The 6,716-nt window shown below is 54.4% G+C and overlaps 1 long non-coding RNA gene across 1 annotated transcript; it reads left to right on the forward strand.

The window, feature by feature from the left end:
* The first annotated feature begins 5,589 nt into the window (after positions 1–5,589).
* LOC139825521 (uncharacterized) lies at positions 5,590–6,458 on the forward strand. The gene is made up of 2 exons (XR_011735619.1): positions 5,590–5,976; positions 6,109–6,458. It is a non-coding gene; the product is annotated as an uncharacterized lncRNA (long non-coding RNA).
* Positions 6,459–6,716: the final 258 nt, after the last annotated feature.

The following is a 6,716-nucleotide window of genomic DNA, read 5'->3' on the forward strand; positions in this document are numbered from 1 at the left end:
TTTTGGCAGAAGCTGAAGCTCTAGAGCACATAGAATCTCCTGGGGCATCCTGGCGGAGCTGGTTTGCCGGCCCCAGAGGAGCCGAGCGGGTGCCCTGGGGTTTGGCTCCTGGGCAGCGCTGGCAGCCCCGCTCGGCGCGTGAGCCGGGTCATAAACAGCCCTCGTCCTCCCTCTTGAGCCATCACGCGCTCCCGAGAACGAGGGTGTACAATTCATGTCTCATTACATTTTTTTGAAATATTAGCCTTTTCTTCTTCCCTGCGTTTCCCCCTATTAAACCCAAATCGTGCTTCCTTTGGAGAATACACGGCATTTGTTACCATAACAACACCTTCCCTCCCGCGCTGTGAGCGCAGCCGCTGCTCCCTCCCCAAACCCCTGCCCCGGCACGGCAGGACCCCCGGGGCGGGCAGGACCCTTTGACAGCCCAGCTCCGGGTCTCGGTTTTGCAGGATTTGCATCATTTGAGCAAAGCCTCAGGTGCAGCATCTCCTGGGCAGCGCTCCTGCCTTTCCAGGGAGCAGGTCAGCACATCCATCCGCCAGGGCCTCGCTTGGAATGCATCCTGATCACAGGAGATCTGCCGGTGCTGGGAGCTTTGGGTTTTATTTCTTTTAATCACCCCAAAAGCTGCCCAGAGCCCCAGGGCAAGGCATTTCTGCACCAGCTTCCTTCCCCAGGCACCTCCTCTAAGGTCGTTAATGCTTCTGCCTGTTAGAAACTCCCCATCCCGCCTCTGGGCTCTTGCTGTGCCAGGTATAACCCTCCTGTGTTCATATGGAAATTAAACACAAGAGATGAAGCTGCTTGATTGGATTCACTTGCACGGAGCAAACTCGGCGCAGCAGCACCAGCAGCCGGGCCAAGGGCAAAGCAGCCGCGGTGCAGCTGCTGGAACGGGGGAACCCCCATTCCAGGAGTTACACAAAATACAACGAACACCAGTTAGAACATTGCGTGCCCCCAAGGGAACAGAAACGGCCCAGGGATCCCCGAATCGGGCAGGACCTGTTGGAATCGGCCCCGCGGCCCCACAGCCCCGGCGGCACCGACCGGCTCGGCGGCTGCGGGAGGCGAGAGCTGGCAGGGGAAGGAAGAGCAAACCCTGCCAAGTAATGCCCCAGCATCTTAATTCCCGTTCTCCCTCACCATGCAAGATTGATTTATTTATTAAATAGCCTCGCTTCACCCGGCCCCTCGCCCTCTCCGTATTCCCTTCCGGCTGCTGCGAAGGGGAAGCGCAGAGCAGCTCAGGCACCCGAGCGCTCAGCAGGCGCTGCCTTTGGGTTTGCAAAATGAACCAGTGCCCCAGCACATGGTGAATGAAAATGGGATGTGAAATTGAGACTTCGGTCGATCGCCTCTGCCAGCCGGGGTGCAGGGAGGGAGACGAGCTCTGGAGGTTTCTGCAGCCCGGCAGCGCAGCTGGGTTGGAATGGTCCTGGTGAGCGGATGGAAGATGAGCCCTTGGGCTGGGGAGCAGCCGGGAGAGCCGCCCTGATCCGGGAGCAGAGAGCTGGGACCCACGGGAGCCCCAGACTCCCGCAACCCAACACGGGGGTCAGGGCTCCACCTTCGGGGGCTGCAGGGTCCTTCCAGCCCAGAGCAGCTCCGCACCCTGCTCCACAGGCTCAGCTTTCCAGCTCTTCCTCAGCCATTCTATTCTCCCACCACAGGCCACCAAAGGCGGCGGGTGCCACCCGGCGTCCCCGGCTCCGCCGAGGCAGCGGACACCCCCGGGCACCCTGCTCAGCGCCAGCAAAGGCCCCGGGAGCTCAGGCCATGGCAAAAAGTGGGGTTTTTCCAAACTAGAAGTCATACAAGGTGTTAGTGCCCCACCTCTGTGACTCCCTGACACTCTCGGACTTTATTAGGTCCATAAATGAAATTAAAATACAGTTAAAATGGATTTCTTAAGTGGACTCGTAAAAGCTTTTGATGGAAGAAACACTTCATTCTTCTAACTTTTTAATGACGCCTATTCACGCCTTTCCTCTCACTATGAACTTTTAATGACCCATCATTTTTTCACAAACCGCTTCATTTGCAGTCCCCAGGAGGCACCTTGGTGCCGCGGTGTAAATCCCACGGCAAAGCCCGCCCGCAGCGGCACCGCTGGGCCAGGCCCGCCGGGATCACCGGCTGGTGCCTCGAAAAGCGCTCGGTGTTGCTGTTATTACATTGCCGTACTATACCATGTGTTGTTACATAAATATTAATGTAGCTAGTGATAGTGGTGGTGATTACAATAATAATAATAACACAAATGTTCCCTGGTGCTTCTTTTTGCACCCAGGCAGAGCAGCCGGAGGCGCCGGGTCCCCAGCGGGTGCCAGGACAGACAAGTCCCCATGTCCCCACGTCACCCCCTCGCCGCTCCTGTACAGGTGGGACATGGGGTCCAGCCACTCGATGCCGCACGCTGAAATAAAGATGATGAAGGAGATATTCCAGCCTCTCCTCTCTCCCCTCTCCTCGGTAAATGTCATGCTGCAGGGGAGTACAGCCAAGAAAAGTTCAAAGTAATAATATCAGAAATCTGCTTCTCTTTTCCTTTTGACATTTTATTGTGATACGAAATAGCAGGGGATAAAAGCTCTAATGGGGATATTTGGTTCCTTCTTTCGGTGAGCATTTTAAATGCTGGCTGGTTATGACTCACGTTTATTATGATATATGCAAATCTTTAAGGGCCTCGTTCCCAGCGCCGAGGTGGCCGCTCGCAGGGGTTTACAGCACGGGAGCCAGGGCCTGGCACGTGCGGACGGCGGCCACCAGAGTCCCCGCGTCACCCGCCGGGAGGGCTCGTGCCGCCCGCTCCGCTGTCCCCAGCTCACGGGGACAGCGGGGACAGGGATGGGACACAGCAGGCCTGGCCACCCCGGCCGTGCCGCGGGAAGGACGGACAAAGCGCCGGGGCCAAACGCTCCTCTCCAGCCCCGCGTTCCGTGGGAGCGCACAGTGCACCCCGCACCCGCTTTTTGCAATTAAAGCACAAGCTGCTTCTCCATCGACCGCTTTGATTGTATTTCCAATTTGAATTTATACCAGAAATTTCAGACGGGTAAACAATGGCAAGTAACCGGGCTATAAAATACAACTTTAATAATATTTGGCTGGGAACGTGCGCGGAGTCTTGTTGATTTGTGCAGGGAAAAACGAGTTGATTTAAAAAAAATAATAAAAACCTCATTTCACATTGAATCCTATCCTAATTAGAAGCTATTATTGCTCTCCAACAAATAATCTTCTGAACTAAGTCCATTCCACAGAGAGTGATCAAAGGGTGATTTAATTAAATTTTCATGTTTAATTTTCCTTTTTCATTTCTGAATTTTTTGTGTTTCTCTCCGGATGCCATCACAGGAGGCGAGGTGGGGGCATCGCACCGCGCGTCCCGCTCTGCTCCGGCCAGAGCATCCCTGCCCAGAGCATCCCTGCCCGGAGCATCCCAGTCCGGAGCATCCCTGCCCAGAGCATCCCTGCCCGGAGCATCCCTGCCCGGAGCATCCCAGTCTGGAGCATCCCTGCCCAGACCATCCCCTGCCCAGAGCATCCCTGCCCAGAGCATCCCTGTCTGGAACATCCCTGCCCAGAGCATCCCTGTCCGGAGCATCCCTGCCCAGAGCATCCCTGCCCAGAGCATCCCCTGCCCAGAGCATCCCTGCCCAGAGCATCCCTGCCCGGGCAGGACACGGGCACCGTGGCTCAGTGGGGCCCTGCGGCGAGAGCGCCTCCCCTTCTTCATGCTGTCTTGGTTTTCGTTATCTGGTCCGCAGCCAGCTTAAATGTTATGCTTAATTTAGAGCAATAACACTTAAATTATGAATTGTCTGCTGTAAGTATAAATTATACATTTTGGAGATGAATATTCAGGTCCTAATTCAAAGCAGCAGATGTGGTATGGAAATGTTCGCTGGCAGATACGGTTCCGAGCCATGAGTTGTTTTTATTTTCCCTGGGAAGCTGTTCCCGGCCGCCCCCCCGCAGAGCGGGATCAGCCCCACCACGCGTGCCCACAGACGCCCCGGGGCCGCCAGCTCCAGGCCAGCGCTCAGGAGCACCAGGAACGTCACACCCGAGGTGAACTTGGCCTTGGGCAGCCCAGAGCGGGCAAATGTTTGCATTGGAGGCGAAGGCAGGGGTTGTGGGATAGCATCCTCATTAATTAGGAGGTAAACCTTTGATTGCAGCGATCGCCCTGCTCAGCTGCCCCATACTTCACTACTTATATATATATGTATAATTTTTTGAGCCTTGTGGGCTGTACTGGGTCTGCAGGAGCCTTTACTGGGCCCTTCCTCTGCATCCAGCCACAGGCTCCGCGCCCAGGGAAAAAGCACAGGCACAAACCCAACGCTCCTAGTGCCGCCTTCCCGTGTCCAATTTGTGTTTACAAGGCAGAAGTATATTGCTGATTAGCAGAAAACACGGAGGATCCTCTGCGGAACGAGGCTCCCTGGCTCCAGCTGGCACCTCCCCGGCGGGAGAGGCGGATTAAAGCCCGAGGCCCCCGCGCTGCTCTGATGGTACTAAAGAATTCATCAAAGTGACAAGGCTACAAAAGGCGCGCGTTACCGCTCCGCCGCTCCCCTGCCACTCACCGGAAAATAATGCCCCTGCTGCGGCGCCTATGATCTGTTTCAATTATTTTTTAATTTTCAATGTGTTAGTCAAACTCCGACACTTGGAGAAAGAGGCAAAAATCATGCAAAGTGCTTTGGAAAACTCCTGTTCTGGTGAAAAGCTCTCCCGCTATGAATATACAATATCTCCTGTAGCAACTGGTAAGTTAGCGTGCATTTAGAAAAACCACATTTCCATACAAATACGCTTTCAGCCCCGCATCTACATAGATGGAGAGATAGCTCCTTTTTCCTTCCAGCCACTGATGGATTCTGCTGTCATTGCTATAGACGCTCGTATTAAGACGTACGCTGACACGCATCTGTTTCATAAGAGCACAGTTAAGGAATGTGGTTTGCTGCCTGTGATGTTCCTCCCCCTCTTTTTTAATCATGCAAATAATCCATCCTTGGGGACTGACGGCTGCGTCCGTGGGCACAGGGATGCGGTGGGATGGGGATGCGGAGGGATGGAGATACGGGTGGGATGGAGATATGGGTGGGATGGGGATATGGGTGAGATGCGGATGTGGGTGGGATGGGGATGCAGGTGGGATGGAGATATGAGTGGGATGGGGATATGGGTGGGATGGAGATATGGGTGGGATGGGGATATGGGTGAGATGGGGATGTGGGTGGGATGGGGATACGGGTGGGATGTGGATGTGGGTGGGATGGGGATATGGGTGGGATGGAGATGCAGGTGGGATGGAGATATGGGTGGGATGGGGATGTGGATGGGATAGGGATGCGGGTGGGATGGGGATACGGGTGGGATGGGGGTGCAGGTGGGTGGAGATGTTGGTGGGATGGGGATGTGGAGGGATGGAGATGCGGGTGGGATGGGGATATGGGTGGGATGGGGGTGCAGGTGGGTGGAGATGCTGGTGGGATGGGGATATGGAGGGATGGAGATGTGGGTGGGATGGGGATATGGGTGGGATGGGGGTGCAGGTGGGTGGAGATGCTGGTGGGATGGACACAGAGGTGCCAGCTGATGCTGAAACGCTGACACGGAGCAACACAAACCCAGTTTGAGCTCCTGTTTGCTCGTGGTGCCCGGAGCTGCTCCCCACGCCCATCGCACCCTGCCCGCTCCTTCTCCCTTTGCTCATCAGTTACCCCTGACGATTCACAAGATGAAAAGCTGCCCTCGTGTTTCCCACAATCTCAGCTTCTACAAAAATACTTATCTGGTGGAAAAAACCTTTATTTTTAGCTTTCCTTTTGCACTGAGAAGTGAAGAATTCCCCCCAGACCCCTCAGAAACGAATCGCAAAGAAAGTTTCTCTCCAGTTCATCTGAACGATGCTTATCTGAGGGGGTGGAAAATTACTGAAAAACTTTAATAGTAAGTAGCAAAAAAAGTCTTAAATTCAACCTTTATGGCATTTTTAATCACATCAGGCATGATTCATTTCACATGCAAATCCGGCCTCGCGCGCTCTGTGCTGCTAAAGCATCCGACTTGAAACCATTGCAGCGCAGAACCGCTCCAGCAGCAGACCCAGATCTGCACCAGAGGACAACCGCAATTCTGATTCTGCTTTGGGATCCAGGATTCCTTTGAGAGGGGGAGAAGCAGCGGGCACAGCCGCCAGCAGCCCCCGTTGTCGGAGAGGGGTCGGGACAGGACCCGCAGCGCGGGGCTCATCCCGGCGCAGGAACCAGCGCCCGCCCTCCGGCAGCCCCGGTGATCTCGTCATCAGCAAACTCAGCACTTGGCTCCCTCCATTCGTCTCTCACGGCAAATGGAAATATACATTATTTATTTATATAAAGTGTAAAAATATATAAAAGAAATAAAAATTATACATGATTATTTGTAAATAAGTATAAATACATATAAAATATAAATAAGCATCTGGAGGAGGACGCGGGAGGCGCCAACGCCTCCTGCCCCATCCCGGCGCCGGGCAGCAGCTGCATCCCGGGCTGGTGTCCTGGAGCATCGCCCGCTCTTACCTGGCTCTGACACGGCTGTTGATCGCAGCACTCAACAGAAACAGGTTTTTACTGCAAAACTCCAACTTTTGCATGCTGGTATAATCCTCGGATTCATTTAAGCGCTGTATTGCAGTGAATTCCTCT

Source organism: Patagioenas fasciata, chromosome 23 (genome assembly GCF_037038585.1).
Source record: "Patagioenas fasciata isolate bPatFas1 chromosome 23, bPatFas1.hap1, whole genome shotgun sequence".
Lineage (NCBI taxonomy): Eukaryota > Metazoa > Chordata > Aves > Columbiformes > Columbidae > Patagioenas > Patagioenas fasciata.